Consider the following 17,993-nt stretch of genomic DNA (forward strand, 5'->3'; position numbering starts at 1 on the left):
TGCTCTGGTTATAGTTTGTTCACTCTCATTGCAGTATATTGTTTTATGGTGTAAGTACAACACAATTTGTGATCCATTGTGGTGCTGATGTGTCCATTGCATCAACACATTACATGTGAGTAGTTTCTAGTTTGGGGGTATTATAAATAGTGTACACTTGAGCATGTATCTCTTGATGGACATATGTATACATTTTTTGAGTGTATACTTAGGAAAGGAATTGCTGTGTCATTGGGTATGCCTATATTAAGTTTTAGTAGATACTGTGAAACAATTATCTAAAGTGATTGCATTAATTTATACCCCTAACCTGAATTCTGTGAGAATTTCAGTTATTTCCACATCTTCATCCACACTAGGTATCATCAGTTTTATTGTGTTGCCATTCTGGTGAGTATGTGAAGGAATTACATTGTTTTAAGTTCCCCTGATGATTCTAATGGGCTACAAAGGACCAGGGCCTCTACTTTATCCCTGAACTCATGATCACTTGGGGTTTATGAAAGCAATGTTCTTGCTTTTATAACTCAGTGCCTCTATGATATTCTACAAGCCACCCCAAAGTGTTAGGCCACTAAAATCAACATTTTTTAGAAAAACTTTTCCTAATGTATACCAAAAAATAAATTGGTGGATAAAATTTTGCTTAATTTTAAGGTCTCCAGTACATTTTTCTTCTATTTTTAGCACCCACTGCAGCTTTCCACTAGTGAATGCTAGCAGTCAACAAAATAAACAAATAGGAGATGAAACAATAACCTCTTCCATGGAATTCTGGAATATGCAATCTGCTTCTGTAAGTTGTTTTGGTAACCACAGGCATTCCTGCTAAGCATACAAGCTTCTCTGTGCTAAAGGTATCCTTAGGGTCCCTCGTCTTCCTCTTGGGAATTTCACCGTCCTCACAGCTAGGAAAGGGCAGCCCTAAGTACCACGTGATCCTCTCCCAACTATAATTGATTGGATCCAGAGTCAAAACCTGACACAGTTGGGGCCAGTGAGTTCCTCTCTCTTTCACAAATTGGGAATTAAGATTTAGAGGCTGAGTCATTTATTTGGAGCCATACAGCTAGGTGAAATTGGAACCAAAATTGACACCAAGTTACTTGAAAGCCACATAAAAGCTGGTATGACATTAGTATGAGCAGAGCTTAGGAATATACCTACAATAGATCTTAAGAGGAAGATTGAATAGTGATTATACAAAATAATTTCAATCTCAAAATCCAAATTATTTTAGTCCCCTGGCAGAACTAAGGAAGATGGATGTAAGCTACTTCTTATAATTAAATCAAAAAGGCACAGAATCTGAAAGAGAGGACCAGACTCAGGAAAAAACTCTTTCCTGAGTACATTAAGAACAGTAATCCTGAAGAGGTCCACTTTAGTAAGGGAGAGAAATGGAAATTAATAGTTCAGACACCACCGATAGTAATTTAACATACATTAAAGATCCTTGATTAAGGTATTTGATACCACTGGGTATTACATATCATGATTTTGACATTTGTGTTGTCGTTATGGTCTACTTTATGGAATGTGAGGTGATTCATAAGTTTTCATCAGCTTATCTACAATCCCTGCCATTTAGTATCATTTTTCTCATATTGTTTTAAATCCTTCAAATATAAATTCTCCAATCATGTGGCTATTTGGTACTATACCTCCAAAGTTGGAGGTATTGGATTAACAGAAAAGTTATGACAAAAATCAGCAATGGTCCATTTAACAGCTTATTGGTTTACTCTTGGTAAGTGTCTGTATCAGTCAGGATAGGCTAGGTTTTGCTATAACAAAACTCCAAAATATTAATGGCTTACACAAGCAAAGATGTATTGTTTTGTTCACACTGCATTTGATGCAGGTTGCAGAAGAGCTCTGTTTTCATAGCGACGCCAGAGCTCCAGCAGACAGAGGCTCCATCTCAAACTGGACTTCCACAAAGACTGCAGCACTGGGCGGAGGGGGGGAATCATATGCTGATTTTAAAAGCTTTCCACGCACGTGTCTTTAACTAAACCCTGTTATGTGGCCACACTTATGACAAGCAATGGCGAAGTACAAGTTTATTGTGTACCTGGAAGAGCCAGAATATGTGTGACTAATCTTAACAATGAATGCAGTGTGTGTGTGCTTATAATACAGCTAGCTTTCCCGCTGGTAACATTGCTTCTTATTTGTATGATGGAATTAGTTCACGGTGTTCCACAGGTGCACTGGCACCTGAGTTCATTTGAAAACTGCTAGCCTACACTGTGGTGGGAATTCCAGTTAGATGGGAAGCTACTGCGGGGCTGGCTGAAGCTTACACGTATCTCACCACACAGGTACCCTTGTCCACCATGCCTTAGGCCAGTCCACTTCCCAGCCCATGGTGTAAATGGGATATTGTAAATCTGGGCCCCGTTAGGGTTTTGGTGAGGTTGGAACTTAAGAAATGGAGCAGAATAAAGGGTCCGCTCTGAGGAAAAAGAATCTAGCCTGGCATTTTGAGTCGTATTGACCTAACACTGTGCCACCACACCTGGGGGGCGGGGGTGAGGGGTGAGGGCGATATTACACCTCACAGCAAACAACAGTCCCAGAAAAAATCTTCACATGGAATCTTCAGAGCTCCGGAGAACGTGACTTGAAAATGTCAGGATTATGCAACCTCAAAGGTCCTTTCCGGTGGTAGCTCGAATGCCAGCACACATTACACCTAATCCCAAATCTAAAGAAACAGCCAGGGCACAACCCTTCTTCCCTGATCTCATGCTTGGCCCAGCCTGGCCCTGGCCCCTTCACTCCTCCCACACCAAGCAGTCCTCTCTCGCCCATTCCTCGTGGCCTGAAAACCGTATTGCAGTCCTAAAGCTCTGTCCCCCAAACTGCCAACAATGCTGACATCCTTTGCCCCCATGTGTGAGGTGGCAAGCGATGCCTGTGATTTAGAAATCCCACAAGCCCAAGGCCTTCTGTTTCTGTGCCCAGCCTCCATTTCCACTTCTTTCTTCATCAAGTGCAGCTTTTTTGTCGTCCAACTGTCATAAGGGTTAGTGAATTGCTGTGTAAAGAGGCACTTGTCCCATCTGAAAACCCCTTGGTAATTCTCCAGGTGAATAATGAGGACTCTGGGGGACACTGGGAATGCCTCTGGAATGTTAAACAGAGAGGCTTTCATTCTGGCTGGCTTGCTGCTGCTGCTTCCGCTCAATGAAGGGGCTGATTGTGCTGTCGTTGGGTGTGTCTGGGACATCACTTGCCAACACGGCCCAGGGCCCTCACTTGGCCTGTTGAGTTGGTCTCATGTCTGGGACAAGACCTTTATTTTAAGACTCTCATAACAATCAGAAACACCCTTTTCACTCACTGGCATTTAAAATGCAATAAGCCCTCTCTTTATCTAGGTCATTTGCTTTTTCTCTGAGCCATTCTCTAGCTGCTTTCTATTTACTCAAAGAGCTGTCTGGATCCATAGCTTTCATCAGGGAATTTGCTAGAAATGCAGAACCTCAGGTCCCTCTGCAGACCTACTAGATCAGAACCCACATTTTAACAAGGTCCCCAGGTCATTATTCTACAAAACTGTAAAAGTTTGAGTGATTGGTCAATGGTGAGAATCCAGCTGTTTCGGAAAAGCACGTGGACAGAGGCGGCGCTGGTCCAGGGTCAGGAGAACTGGCTTCCGGTTCTGACTTGGCCACTAACTCATGCAGTGACTTTGGCCAAGTCACTTAACCCGTCTGTAATCTTGAATGAGCTGCAGTCTTGACTCTCCAAGGTCCTGCTCTGAGGACAGAAAACAGAAAGATAAGTTCTCTCCCGTGTGCTGGTGATGTGGTTTTATTGCCAAACACCTAAGTAATTAGGTCCCCAAGATCTAATTACTACCAAAAAGAAGAGCTCCAGAGCAGCTGCCATAGTCATTTTCTTTTGTTAACTGTTCCTCCACACTTAATTGTTTTATCACATGCAAGTCTCTCTACGGCAACAGACTTCATTTGGTTACCTGAGGGTACCTCTGGTCACCTCTTGGCAGTTGAGCTCTCTTAGCTTCAAAATATGAATGATCATGTGTGTCCTGCCCGTCATACAGGGCCGTCAGGAGGATGTGCTGCGAAAGCATCTTGAAAAGTCTGAGGTGCTGCCACACACACCGTAAACTGACAGAGCTTTTTAGGAAAGGCATTTGGTCATACGAAATGTTAGAACCTTTAAACTATAAAAACCCTGCCCATCCCATCAGCCTCCAGGTGTAGACCCTGGGAAAAAAATCATGGGTGAGTGAGAAGGCTATTCATCACCATAGAATTGTTAGTGTTAGTGAAAATTTGTAAATAACTTAAATGTTCAACCACAGGCCACTGGGTAAATAATAAACAAACTGTAACAGAATAAACAAGAATAATAAAAATAAATAAATAATAAATAAATAAAACATTTCCCCTGGGAAAAGAAAAAAAAAATAATTTTTGTTCCAGAAAATAGTTTTAACAAATATGTTTTAACTCTTTTTAACAAATATATGTCATTATGTTCACATATAGTCGTTTTTTAAATTAATAAACATTTAAAAAAATAATAATAATAAAACAGTAATAATAAATAGTAAATGGTGGTACCCTCCCCATAACAGAATCCCATGAATCATGACACAAACGATGCTGAAGATAAGTATTGAAAGACGTGGATGGGTGTCGGTGATTTCTCACTGATTAATGAAAATATGCAGAGTATAGTGTAAAGTATGATTCCATTGCATTTAAAAATGAAGTGTATACACATGCATAGGAAAAAGACTGAAAGCATGTGCATTGCGACTGCTGGTGCACTCTGATTATGGGTAGTTTTATGTTCTTCATCGTGCTTATCTGCATTTCCATAGTACAGACATAATTTTAATACGGAAAAGTATTTTTTAAGAAAGAAAGGCATAGCATTCCTTACAAATTTGAAGCACTGATTTTATCATCCTTGTACTCATTTGTGGAGAAAGCCCCCTATGAGCGGGGGAGAGGGGACTCGAAGGACAGGGTCCCATGCTGGCCACATTGCTATCTTCGCACCCACCACGTGAGCAGACTTTACATGATGCCCATGCAGCATATGCAGGGGCTAAGGGGCGCTGTCTCGTACATTCGGGGGCTCGGAGGGCAGGGGAAGCTAGGGAGGAAATTGTAAGTTCCTCCTGGAGGACAGAAACAGGAGCTCGCAGCCCTGCAAACAGAAAGGTAGCAGAGGGCGGCACGCCTCCTACGGGCCATCCCATCCAGGGTATTACTGTGAAGCCACGTCTGGAGCGGGAGCAGGCAGGCGGCGCTTCTCCTGCCTCCTTGGGCCCAAAGCGGTGATGAGGGCAGTTCACCTGCCCAGCGGTCCTTCTAAAACCCAAAGGAAGGTGATTTTCAAAAGGGAAAAGAAATTTGATTCCAGGAGTCTTCCCTCCCAGTTCATTGAAAGGTAGGTTTGTCTTCATTTAAAATACCTTTATCTGGAATGAAAGAGAACTATCAGTGAAGGGGAACCTGCTTTACCGTTTCTCTTACAAATAATGGTGGTGGTGGTGGTGGTGGTAATAATAGAAGTAGTAGTGATGGTGGTAATAGGAGTGATGTTAATAGTAGTGGTAGTAGAGGTGGTAACAGTAGTAATAACGTGTGCCAGGTATTTTGCTTGTATGATTTTATTTAAATCTTCATAACTTAACTACCCTTTGAGATTTGTAGTATTATATAGGAAGAAACCAGAACTCAGAGAAACACAGAGCACTGGCCCACAGTCACATGGTAAGGGCTGAAAGCTGGATTCCAACTAGGTTTGCAAACTCCAAAATCCCTTCCTTCTACTATACCACACTATAAAATTAAGATGCTACTAGTCCCAGTTACATTGATCAAAAACTTGATGGTTATAGGCTAATTCAACCCTTGTTTTGCATTTATTCATGGCCTGACTTATCTACAAGAATCCAATTGCACTCAACAAACTCAGAATGCTTTAAAAAACATTCAATATTTTCTATGTCAATAGTTAATGTGCCTCTTAAAATATTTTTTTTCCCCACTAAAGAACCACTTCACTTTCCAGTAGATATTATTCTTCAGCCTGGATAATGTGTCAGCCGCATTCCCTGATTTGGCCATCACCAAGTGGGAGCCGTTCCCTGATCTCTCCTCTACTAGCTCACTATTTGCTGATGAGCAGAATTTGATATAAGACTATTCCACTCTGACTCTAGCCAAGACTGTTTGATTTGAAAGGATGAAAAGAACATTTTTTTCAGCTTTTATAGAGTGATTTGATATCTTCTTTTTCCCAGTAATGAAACTGTGAGTTGAAGGACATTGTATAGCACAGATATTTCTGCAGCAGTCTAGGTATTATGAACCTTGTCCAGAGAACTCCCACATCTGCTGATCCAGACATGTGGGGATTGCCTGAGGATCAGAAGAGAGGTATCCCCCAGAGGCTAACGCTTTTATGGAGAAGCTCTAAGTATCTAAAAAGATACTTATTAATCCAGCTTATTCATTTGTCAAGTGTCTTCTGTGTTCCAGGCATGGTACTTAGCACCAATGATTCAATTGGAAGCATATTAGACAGAGTAGCTGCACCTACAAAGCTTAGGGAGAAGCAGGAAATGCATCAGGAATGCTCTCAGCTGCAAGTAACAGAAAATCCAGCAAGCAGTAACTTTTTAGAAAGTAGAGTTATTTTTCTCCAAAATAAAAAGTCTATGGGTAGACAGTCTATAGCTGTTGCAGCAGTTTAACAATGTCATCAAAGTCTCTGTGTGTTTCTTTCTTTCCACTCCAAATCTTGAGCATGGCGCCTTTTCAATTTTGTTTACCTTGTGTTTCAAGATGGCAACCACAGTTCTAAATATTGTATCTGTGTTTAAGACAAAAAGGGAAGGTAGGGTGGTGCCAGCAATATCTGATTATTTCATTCAGAATATAAAGGCTTTCCAAGAAGTCTCTCAGCTGACTTTTGCTTAGATGGCACTGTCCAGAATGGCGATGTGAACCAGCCCTTGCTGTAAGGGACATTGGAAATGTAAGTATCCGGTGAATGACAGTGAATGACTTGACTGATCATGACTCAGCCTCTGTGGCTAGGGCACCTAAACAAAACCTAAACAAAACCTTCATCCTAAACAAAATCAGGGTAATCAGAAGAGTTAAACAAAATCATGGTATGCGCAGAGAAGTTAAAGACGGCAGGCAGCTGATTAAAACTGTCACGATGAGTAATATTCAAACCAGTGTGAGAAGACCTAGTTGGAGTTTAATGTCTAATGCTGTAAGCACTTGGCCATCCTGGGTGCACATCAGACTGAAGATGAACCTTGGGATCCCAGGCACACCTTGGGAAGCACAGTATCAGGGCCCGGGCAGCAAGAGCTGCTCTGGGGCCAATGACTGACAATGTTGTATGTTAGTGTTCTTGTGTGAATAACTGTTGACATGTTGCTTATATCCTGTCTGATCACCTGGAATCTAGAAGTTTCTTTGCTCCCTTCCACCATTTCTAATTCCTTGGAATTTAATACTTTGAAGCTTCCTTTAGACTACAGATCTCTAAGAAATGCCATTTTCCTTACTTAGGCTGTTGCTATCTGCAAAGAAAGAAAAATACAGCTATATGCCCGCCAAATGGGAGAATGGTTAGAGAAACTGTGATATATCTTTACAATGAAATGTCATTTGATAGAGAGAATGATGCAATTCTATATGTGCTGATATGCAAAGATCTCCAAGGTGTTTTGTTAAATGAAAAAAGTAGATGGCAAGACAACACATAGACCAAAATATCATGTCTAGGATAAACTCTGCAGTGCTTGTAGAACATGTCCATAGACTCTGTGACATAATCCGTTCAACCTCAATCCCCTCATGTGTGGGTTAGATTTAATGACTTGTTCCTAAGGAACAGAGTAAAGCAGAAATAGTGCTATCAACCTCAGAGACCAAGTCATAAAAGGTACTGTGGCCTCCTCCTCACTCACTCTCTCTTCCATTGCTCCCTCTGGAGGAAGATAGCTCCCATGCCATAAGGACATTTCAGCAGCCTGTGTAGATACCCATGTAACAAGAAACTGAAGCCCCCTGACAACAGTCATATGAGTGAGCCATCTCAGAAGGAGTTTCCACACATCCAGTCAAGGCTTCAGATGATTGCAGCACCTGCCAACATCCACACGTACAAGAGAACCTGAGTTATAACCACCCAATGAAATGCTCCTGAATTCTTGACCCACAGGAGCTGTGAGGTCATAAATGTTTGCTGTTGAAAGCCATTAAGTTTTGGTATAATTTGAGATGCAATAATGTATAACTAATATGACCTCCTTATATTTGCATGCATAATAAGATTCAAGTTCTTACTCTGGTTAGTCACTGTTTTAAAAATACCAACATTTAATTCTCACAGCAATCCTAAAAACTAAAGACCAATATTATCTTTATTTGACATAGAAAGAAACTAAGGCACTGAGAAGCAAAATAATTACTCCAAAAAGGTAAAGCTATTTGAACCCAGGCAATTTAGAGTGATCACTTGTAACCTATTATGCTATACTATACTCTTATACTATGTAGGTCTTCACAATGAAGTCAGTAGGTTCTTGGAAACGTTAGGAGACATGATGTATAAGGAAATGAGTTTTGTCATAGCCTAATTGATATAAACAAGAGTTAAGTTTCTACAGCATATTTCTGATCACAAAACACATCACCAAATTTCTAAATAAAGACCCAATTCATTCTAATATTAAACATTGAAGTAAATGTGAGCTACACATACATTTAAGAGGCATCAATAAAAACAAGATAATTATTTTCCAACCTGCTTATTCCAGTTCAGGGTCCCAATGGCTGCAGCCTGCACGGGCAGCCCAAGGTGCAAGGTGGGACCCACCGTGAACAGAACACCCTTCCTTCCAGGGCCTCTCACACACATACCACACTCAGTCAGATTGGGACAATGTAGACATGCCAATTCATCTCACATGCACATCCCTGGGATGTGGGAGGGGACCAGAGTCCCAGAGAAAACCCATGCAGACGTGGGAGGATGTGCAAACTCCACACAGACCAGGGCCCTGGCTGCAATTTTTTTTCTCATCAGTGTTATAATGAAATGATGTTTGAGGACCAGCTGAATGTACTATTCTTCTATACTGTACTGGACTATACTATACTATATTGTGTGTGTTGCAGGTATGGTGCTGCATTATGTGGTGTGTGCACAGAGAAAGTATGGAAGACATGTATCAAATTGTTGGTCACAATTACGTCTGGATACAGAGGTAGAATTGGAGAGAGGTAAGGGAAAAATGAAATTTTTATTTTTTTCTCAATCTATTTCTGTATTGTTTGAAGGTTTTTACCAAAAAAATGATTAATGTAATACCTGTGTAATTAAAATTTTAACTGAGCTGGCTAGTGGATGTATGCTATCGGAAGAAATGAAGTATTAGGGAAAGAATGGGCGTATCTGATGGCATACAAGTCATCCGCCATGGACTTGCTTAGGTGTGAATTAGATTGGCACCCTCTGCGGGTTCGCAGGTGTCAGGGGGGCGCTCTCAGCCCCCTTCCCCTTTCCACTCCTCCAGCCCAGAGCTTCCTCCTTTTCCCATAGTCCAGGAGGCAGGTAGGAGGCACACCCACTCTGACACAAAGAATTCTCTCAAGACAGGCCCAGGAGTCCCGCCACCTCCTCCATGGCTTCCCACGGGCTCTTTAGTATGTGATACATGGTATCCTATCAGGAGACCACAAGTAGGATAGGTGGCCAGGACCAGGGCATCTATTTTCAGTCTGGGCCTGAGCCCGCTTCAGGAATAGACTCTAAGAGCACAGTGGTTGGGGTTTCTTCCCCTTGTGACTGGGAAGAATCACGTGGCCAGTGTGCTCCTGACACTGCCCTTGTCACTGTGAGGAAGATATATTTAGCATCTGGCCCGAGATAGAGCTGTCACTGGAGTTTCACTCACTTGGCAACCTAACCCTACACTGGCTATATTTATAAGTTCAGTTTGTGGCGTGATGATAAGAGTTATCTTTCTTATGCAAGACGGTATCAGATGGGCCTGCCCCAGTGGCCTGCTGCATTCTGGGCACAAGGTGATGGGTGGCCTTGAGCTTCTGATATGTGAGCAGCCACACCACTGCCCGCCCCGCTCCCCGAGGGCTGCAGTGTGGTAGGAGGTTCACCCAGCATGTAGGAACAGGGCTATCACGTGTGAGTGCCTGCCATCTTATGAAGAAGTCCAAGAAGATTTTTTCCTCACTTCTAAAAGAAAAGAAATCAGGGCTCACCAACAAATTCTTGCCTCAAGAGTCTCCATTTCTTGAGCAACAACCACAATGATATCATTTATCTTTCCCACTAAGCCCTCAAAATTACCCATGGGAGACTATCTCTAGAAGCCTCTACCAACCCCTAATAGTTGCTCCCTCAGATGAAAATTATGAGCCATCCTTGGGCTGGAGGGACTAAGAAAGACATTAAAGGAGACTATTAGGAAAGGCGGTGAAATGGTGCCAGTTTCAGAGGCTGGTGCTGAGGTGAGGACACCTGGGTGGATCACAATGGCAGGGAGGAATCAATGAGGGCTGAGGGCTGAGGGCTGAGATATGGACATTAATAAGAGCTGGTGGAGACAATGGGTTCAAGGTAGAATTAGAAGGACGGTGTTTTTTATTGGTTTTTTTTTTTTATCATGTGACCCTGGGTAAATCTCTTTGCTACTCTGTACCTCAAATGCCCTACCTGCAAAGCAAGTGAACTGGACCAGAAGCCTTTATGACCACTTCTAGCTCTGACATCCCATAATACATAATATTTATTATAGCACAGAATTCCGTGACTGCCAACTGTTGCACCCTTTACTTTCTCTTCAGGGTCATGTGGGAGAGACTTCCCAAAATATTTTCTCCCTTTTTCATTAGTAAAAGAACTTCAGTTTTTAGCCAAGCAATACCATTCAGTTAAAAGACTGCATTTGCAGGTCCCCAGAAATATAACTATGCTCTATCCACTGAGATATAAGTGGAAGACTCATGTGGAACTTTGGGAAACTCAGCTTTAAAAGGAAGGGGCTGACAGGATAGATAACACAATCTCTGTCTTCGAGTTGCTTCAACTTCACTTTGAGAGAAATAAAATGCTGGAACAATTAACACATGCATGATGAAGACATACATTATAGATGCCTTTATATTTTACCAGTTGTTCTAGATGTTTCATTCAATCCTCTGGGAGGAAGAAGGTAATTGGAAAATCTTTAACTTATTCATTCAACAGATATTAAGTTCCCATTATATTCCAGATTCTGTCAAATTAATCAGAAACACAATTTGACCTCAAGGTGCTCCCAACTCAACAAACACACAATATTGATCTCATATTTAAAAGTCATATTTAATAGTAAAATTCTGAGTTTTTTTTTTTAGCTTCTATTGAATAATTGAAGAGTTAGTAACATGGAACTTGTATTCCTACCTGGAAACAATTTGCTGGAGGTGAATAACAAGGCCTCTTTTCAAGGAGGTTGTGTTCTTCAGTTTATGACAATTGTCATTTTTCTTACACCATACTAGAAGCTGGAATGCAAAAGATGTCATATGTTCTCATCATCATCAGAAACACACATTTATTGAACACTACAACATCAGAACAGCAAATATGAAATATAGTAGGCTCTACTACTTCAAGTGTCTATCTTGGTATTTGAGAAAAGAGAGAAAGAAAAAAGGGGAGAAGGGATGAGAAAGAGTAGCACCAAGAACAATAAAATTCTACTTCATCCTGCTTCTCTGTTTGGCTGTCAGGACATAGATGTGATGACGGATCTCTAGCATCCATCTAGGACATGAGAGTGTAAGCTACACCCTGGAAATGATGGACCAGAGACGTGGAAGGAATGTGAGTCTCTGATGACTTCTTGAAACTGCCACAACCAGTGTTATGAGAAAGAATAAAACCTTGGGGGTGAAAACTATTACTTTGCATTTCCTGTCTCATGAAGCCAACCTTGATCTTACTTTTTCCAACATTTGAGTTCAAATCCCAGGCCTGCCAGTGAGCCCCCAGTTTTATGTAGGAGCACAGTCTACCAGCTATTCAGTAGACAATCTCAAACACTTTTTTATATCCTCATTACCTGGAGTGATCCCAAACACCGAATTGGAAATCTGATCCTACCTGGTCATGTGTATCAATAAGGAGGCTTTGAGTGACAGGTAACAGAAAATCTAAGTAAACAATTATGACACTTTGTTATCTCACTTGCCAAGAAGTTCAGAGGTAGAGCAGTGTCAGGGTTGGTTAATCCAGTAGCTCAGAAACACCATCACAAGTTTAGGCTCTTTACATCATTCCACTTTGCCATCCATAATGAGCTGTCATTGGTCCTCCACATAATCCCTTTTGGTTTCAACTACTCCAAGCATCTTGTCCTCATCCAGAAACTCCAAATCCATGGAGGCTAATATTGTAGTCTTTACTTTCATTACTTAAAGATGGAAGAAAACTTTTCCAAAAGCTCCTGTGAACAGGCTTCCCTTCATGTTTAATTGGTTAGAGTGGTAACAGATTTCACATACTTATCCCCAAACTGCTCACTGACAAAGAAGGTAGAATTATTATGATTGGCTTAAACTAATCAAGATTCAGTCTCTGGGAACAGAAAAGGGTAGGTTATATCTTCCCTGAAACCATCGCTGCCCAATATCCAATAACTGTGAGGTCCTACTAGGAAGGGATGAGGAGCAGGAAATGGCTATTGGGTAAGTAATGAAAAATTTCACCAAATCATGTAACCTTGAGTTATTCATTTTTCTTCTCCTGCATTTCCTTATCTGTAAAATGGGAAGCATGGACTAAAAGACTTCTGAGGTCCCCCAAATTATCTTCCAAATTGATTATGAGCATCCAGGGCTAGTGGCAGAAGATGCTGGCATTTAGGGATCACAGCATCATCGATAATAGCCTAAGAAGGTCTAGAAAGAAGGTGCTAAGACCATTGATCAAACCATTGGCCTTTCCAAGGGGATACTGATGCCCATCACTGATTCCCATTCATTTATTTGCCAGAATGTATAGGAATGGATCTCCTATACACTCTAAGCTCTTCATTGGTCCCCTGCTCTGCTCTCGCAGGGGATAAAATGAGAAAGGATTTAGGGGTAAAGGGCAAGGGATGGATGGAGGAAGAGCTGTAAAATCTAGGTTTCAGATTTTCCTCTGCCAGTAAGTTAAATTCTATTTCACAACTCACCTCTCCCAGGAAGCTTATGAGAATGCCTCCAGACTTTCTGTTAAACCTGGAACCTGTGTGCCTATGAAGTCTGACAAAAGAATGCGAAGTCACAAAACAAATAGGATGAATCTTTCTGAAATATCAGTTAACATCAAGATTAGGGAAAAGCGTGGGGTAAGTTATGAATCTGGTCAATGGTTTAAAACACTAATTTAGGTTGAATTAACCATGGGCATATTTGAAAGTAAGGATAGTGTGGATTTTTTGAAAGAAATAAGGTTCCTAACAAATGTCAAATTTTGATCTATGGCCCACAGATCACTTAGAGAGTGACAGATGTTCATCCTCCTCAATCACTTCTGAGAACTAATTCATTCAAACCTCTGGGTCTGCCACTTACAAGCTTGATAGCTCAGTGTAGTTGGGCAAAGTCTTTAACATCTGGAAGCCTGTTTTCTCTTCTGTTGAAGTAAATACCACTGTTAAATGGAGGTTTTGGCTATACTTACTTCACTAAATGAGTGTAAGGACCAGAAGTGATAATGCCTGGAAGTGCCTAGAATGAAGTCTCAATAAACATTAGTTTTTATTAAGTAATATGTGATTTCTAGTAAAAAAAAAAAATGACAAACAACTAATATGTGTTAAAGCACCTCCTATGTGCCAAGCACTGTGATAAACATTAGGGAAATAAAGGTAAGAAGGGAGCATCTTGCAACCAAGTGCTACTTTGTGCCAGGCGCTGGGCAAGGAGAATGGAGCCAGGTGCTTTCACATACACTTTTCATTTAATCAAGGACAAACAAAATGTAATCCCATCTTTTAGGTGCAAGGCGGAGGGCTGAGAGCACAGAATGTCTGGTGGATGGAATTCTACTTCATTGGATCATCATGATTATGTCAATGATTTGTGCTGCTCCAGGTATCTCTTCTTAAACTCCATTTCCTTTCATTTATAGCAAGGCCCCCTGTGAATTCTTGGTAGATATGTGTTAGAATCAATTATAAAAAGCAAGGGACCAGAGACAAAGTGGACAAGTGCCAGTCACCAAAACCCTGCCACCTCTAATTTGCTTTGGCCATCTCTTCCAGCCTCCTACATCACTGGGTCATTTTGTGCATTTTCTATCACTTTTGCACTGAGACCGTGTGCCACAGCTAGAGTTCTGTCCGGGTCCTTTACCAGCTGAGTAACCTTGGGCAAGCCACTTGACCTTTCCAACATTCACTTTTTTTCATTCATAAACTAGAAATAAAAATAGTTCCTTCCTTGTAGGATTGAGTGGTTGTTTCCTTATGTGTTAAGCAGGATGAAGTAAGTTCCAACTTTATGCAACTGATTAAGGTAATACACCTAAACCCTTAGCACACTCCCTGGGATGTAAAGAGTATAACGTCAAATAAATAGTGGCTGTTATAATTATGATTAGCTTCTTACCGCCCTCTTTTACCAGAGCTAGCACTCTGGCTTATTCTGCTCCTTGGTATGAGTCATCTGCTGTCATCTCCCCTGGGATAAGTATGACAAACCAGGGGAAAGTCAGTGAAACACAGAAGCAAGCAGGTCCTTAGCTGGAGTAATCCATCCTTAGGGATGATCACAGAACTACCCCTGATTGTGCTGGACCCTTTACATGTCTCTTCAGGGTTATCCCTGACATTGGTCTATAAGCAAGATGTTCAGCCCACTACCTCAAGGAGACTCTTCATGAGCCACTTATTCTTCCTCCAGAATCTAAAGGGGCAAATGTCTCCTCTTCCATTAATAGCTCTGATCCCTGTGTTGTGTTTCCCTGGCTAGCTAAGACCAACAGGATGACATCATTCGGTATAATCATTTCTTACCCACATGTCAGCCCATTTTAATTTTTTTCAGGGTGTTTGTATGTGCATCTGTGCGTTTTCCATTTTCAGCCCAAGGAAGCAAACTGCCCTTCAGCTTATTGGGGTGCACATTGGATATTTTTGGTGCTGTAACTCTTCAGAACAAGAAATTGTCCTTCTTCCTAAATAGAATGGCAGGCCATTACCATATGTCGATTCCAGAGACCCCTAAGAATTGAGAAAGAAGCTACTAGGGAAAGAGCTCACGGCAACAGGATATCTGGCACAAGCAAATTGCCATTGGGCATCTTAATCCTCCTGGGCCTCAGGTTTCTCTTCTGCAAAATGAAGACATTGGACCCCATGATCTTATATTGGTTTCATTTACCCATTAAACACGTAACTACTAAGCTCCTGCTGTATGCCAGGCACTGGGGACACCATGATGACCGTGGCAGACCCTGCTGTCACGCAGCCTATCTTCCAGTCACAAAGAATAAACAAAGAACTAACTTCAGTTAATGAGGAGTGCCAAGAAAGAGGTAATGGACAATGACGAACTAGACAAGTGCCTTGGACGGGACAGGTGGAGCCATTTTCAATGGGGTGGCCAGACAACCAGACAAGGCCCCTAAAGAGGCCATGTTTAGGCTGCGAACTGAATGAGGAGAAGCAGCCAGCTATGGGGAAAAGGGTGCCAGGCAGTGGGCGCAGTAGAATTTTCCTTGGGGGAAAAATGCGGGTCTGTCCAAGATGCGGAAATGTTGTTTGTGCACATGCAGCGACAACACAGGCCCCAGCCCCTGAAGGGGGGCATGACCTGAACCTTGGGGAGAGCCACTGCCTGCCAGCCTCAGCCACGAAGTCTGACTCGCTGTTGAGAGCCGAGTGGCTGGAGGCAACAGAGATTAATGCGTGCTGACCTTTCTGAAAGGCAATGACAATGATAAATGAAGGAGGGTTTGGATGCTCGCCCTTGACTATAACAGGAAATAGGTGGATTGTAAACTGAGGTCCATATTTTGAAGCTTAACTTTCACCAGCTATGCAGTTTCCAGAGCTGTTTGCTCCCACAGAGCATGTCAGGCATTTGGACTGGCCTTCTGGATTTGCGGACTAAGCTATCGGCCCAAAGCTCTGAGCCGGGAGCACACAGCGGCAACTTCACAAAGCTTCGGCCTCTGCTGGGGGATGGGCCGGCCTGGTGGGCACAGCGGTGACTGAGGCAAGGCCGTGCCAGGAGTAACAAACACCTGAGCGGCAGTCCCAGCGCACCCGCAGGACTAAAGTAACCCCTCCAGCCATCACAATAGAATCTGCTGGAGCCAGGCATGGGGTGGCCTCCTTGCGTACAGGACCACATTTAACACTCACAACCCCTTGGGGAAAGTCCTGCCATTATCCCTAATACACAGATGAGGCTGCAAGAGATTTTGCAATTTACCCAAGGTCACTCAGAGGCAGAAGAGGAATTCTAACTTGGGTCAGGCTAATTTCAGGTTGCCGGTTCCATTCTCTTAAGCAATGCATCAATTACATGGGAATAGTAATTATATGTGTCCTAGCCGCATCACATACTTGTTAAGAGACTCAAACTAGATGAAAAAGTTCTTTGTAAACACTGATAAGCTATTCCCAGGTCTTCTGGTCCCAGCATAGTTCCTAACAGCATTGCTGTCTGCACAGTTTCCTGCCCACCCTTCCACCATTCACCTACTTACCAGACCCCCTCCTGTATGGAACACCCACCTGTGCCACCGCCGCGGCTACCCCTGCCCTGCTGCCTATGCTGCCGCCGGGGCGATGGTACGTGCCTGCCTTCCTCCAGAGCAGCAGCAGCCCTGCCCCAGCCTTGCCGGGACGCCCTGGCATTCAGCCAGCAGGATGGGGCGGGTGTGTGGAAAATCTGAGGAGCCGTCTGTCTTTCTTGGGAAGAAAGCCAAACTGCAGTTCGCTGGAATTCTATAAATTATGCACCCAGAGAGGATTTAGTTTAGAGAGAGAAGGGGGAGCAAATCCCTTACTATTTGCTTAGGGAGCTAGGTCAGTTGAGCTAGGGCCAAACCCCACATATTTGGCCTACCTGCTGTTTGCAAAACAGGCCCATGTTCCAGGAGATGGCTGGGAAGACCACAGAACAGCCAGCATTTCTCTGCAGGACTTTCCTCAGCCATCTTGCCATGCCCTTGACCAGCCTGGCCTATAGCTTGGTTCCTCTGGCTGTGAAGGCTGAGGGGTTCGGGGGATAGGTGGGCCACCATGTTCTCTCTCTGCACACACCTATCTTACTCCCTACCCCTTCAACCCCATGAAGCTCAACTATCAGTCAGGAGAGCTGAGCAGAGGACACCACCTCCAGGAAGTCTTCCTTGGGCTCCGAGGCTGGGTAAGCGCTCTTTCCTAAGGGCTCCCACAGCACCTAGTACTTATCACACTGTAGTACTGGCCTGGCCCCCAGCTAGTTTTCCACAGGCTCCTCGAGGGCAGAGGCCTTGTGAGTTTTGCTCACTGTGGTATACCCAGCACAGTAGTTCAGTGAAGAAATGAATAAAGACTACCTCTAGCCTCCTAAAGTTCTGGGGCTCCTCAGCTTCAAGAATTCCTGGCAGCTGAAGACAGGCGCCCTGGGTATTGTGTTGTGTTTTGCTCTATCTGTTTTTCTAGCCTCATCTCCCACTCTTCTCAGCCTTCCACTAAATGCTTCCTCAAGCGTGAAGTGCCTGCAATGACTCACCAATCTGTTTCTGCCCCTGCCTTTGTTTACCCTGACTGTTCTGCACTTCATCCCCTCACCCTCACTGCCAGTCAGCCTTCAAGAATCAGTCCCAACCTCCTTTTATCCAGGAAGTCTATCCTAGACCGCCCCACTCTACCCCGACTCCCCTTCCTCACTGATTAGAAACCCCTATCTCAGATC

General features: G+C 42.9%; 1 long non-coding RNA gene across 2 annotated transcripts; it reads right to left on the reverse strand.

Moving 5' to 3' along the window:
* Positions 1-1,962: 1,962 nt before the first annotated feature.
* LOC129070011 (uncharacterized) lies at positions 1,963-16,930 on the reverse strand. 2 transcript variants are annotated; one of them, XR_008529055.1, is made up of 3 exons: positions 16,826-16,930; positions 11,494-11,594; positions 1,963-3,771 (listed from the first exon to the last, which is right to left on the reverse strand). It is a non-coding gene; the product is annotated as an uncharacterized LOC129070011 (long non-coding RNA). The 2 variants fall into 2 exon arrangements; XR_008529056.1 differs by lacking the exon at positions 16,826-16,930 and adding an exon at positions 13,271-13,870.
* Positions 16,931-17,993: the final 1,063 nt, after the last annotated feature.

Source organism: Pteronotus mesoamericanus, unplaced genomic scaffold (genome assembly GCF_021234165.1).
Source record: "Pteronotus mesoamericanus isolate MK-2021 breed Mesoamerican mustached bat unplaced genomic scaffold, CSHL_Meso_final contig_24, whole genome shotgun sequence".
Taxonomy (NCBI): Eukaryota; Metazoa; Chordata; class Mammalia; order Chiroptera; family Mormoopidae; genus Pteronotus; species Pteronotus mesoamericanus.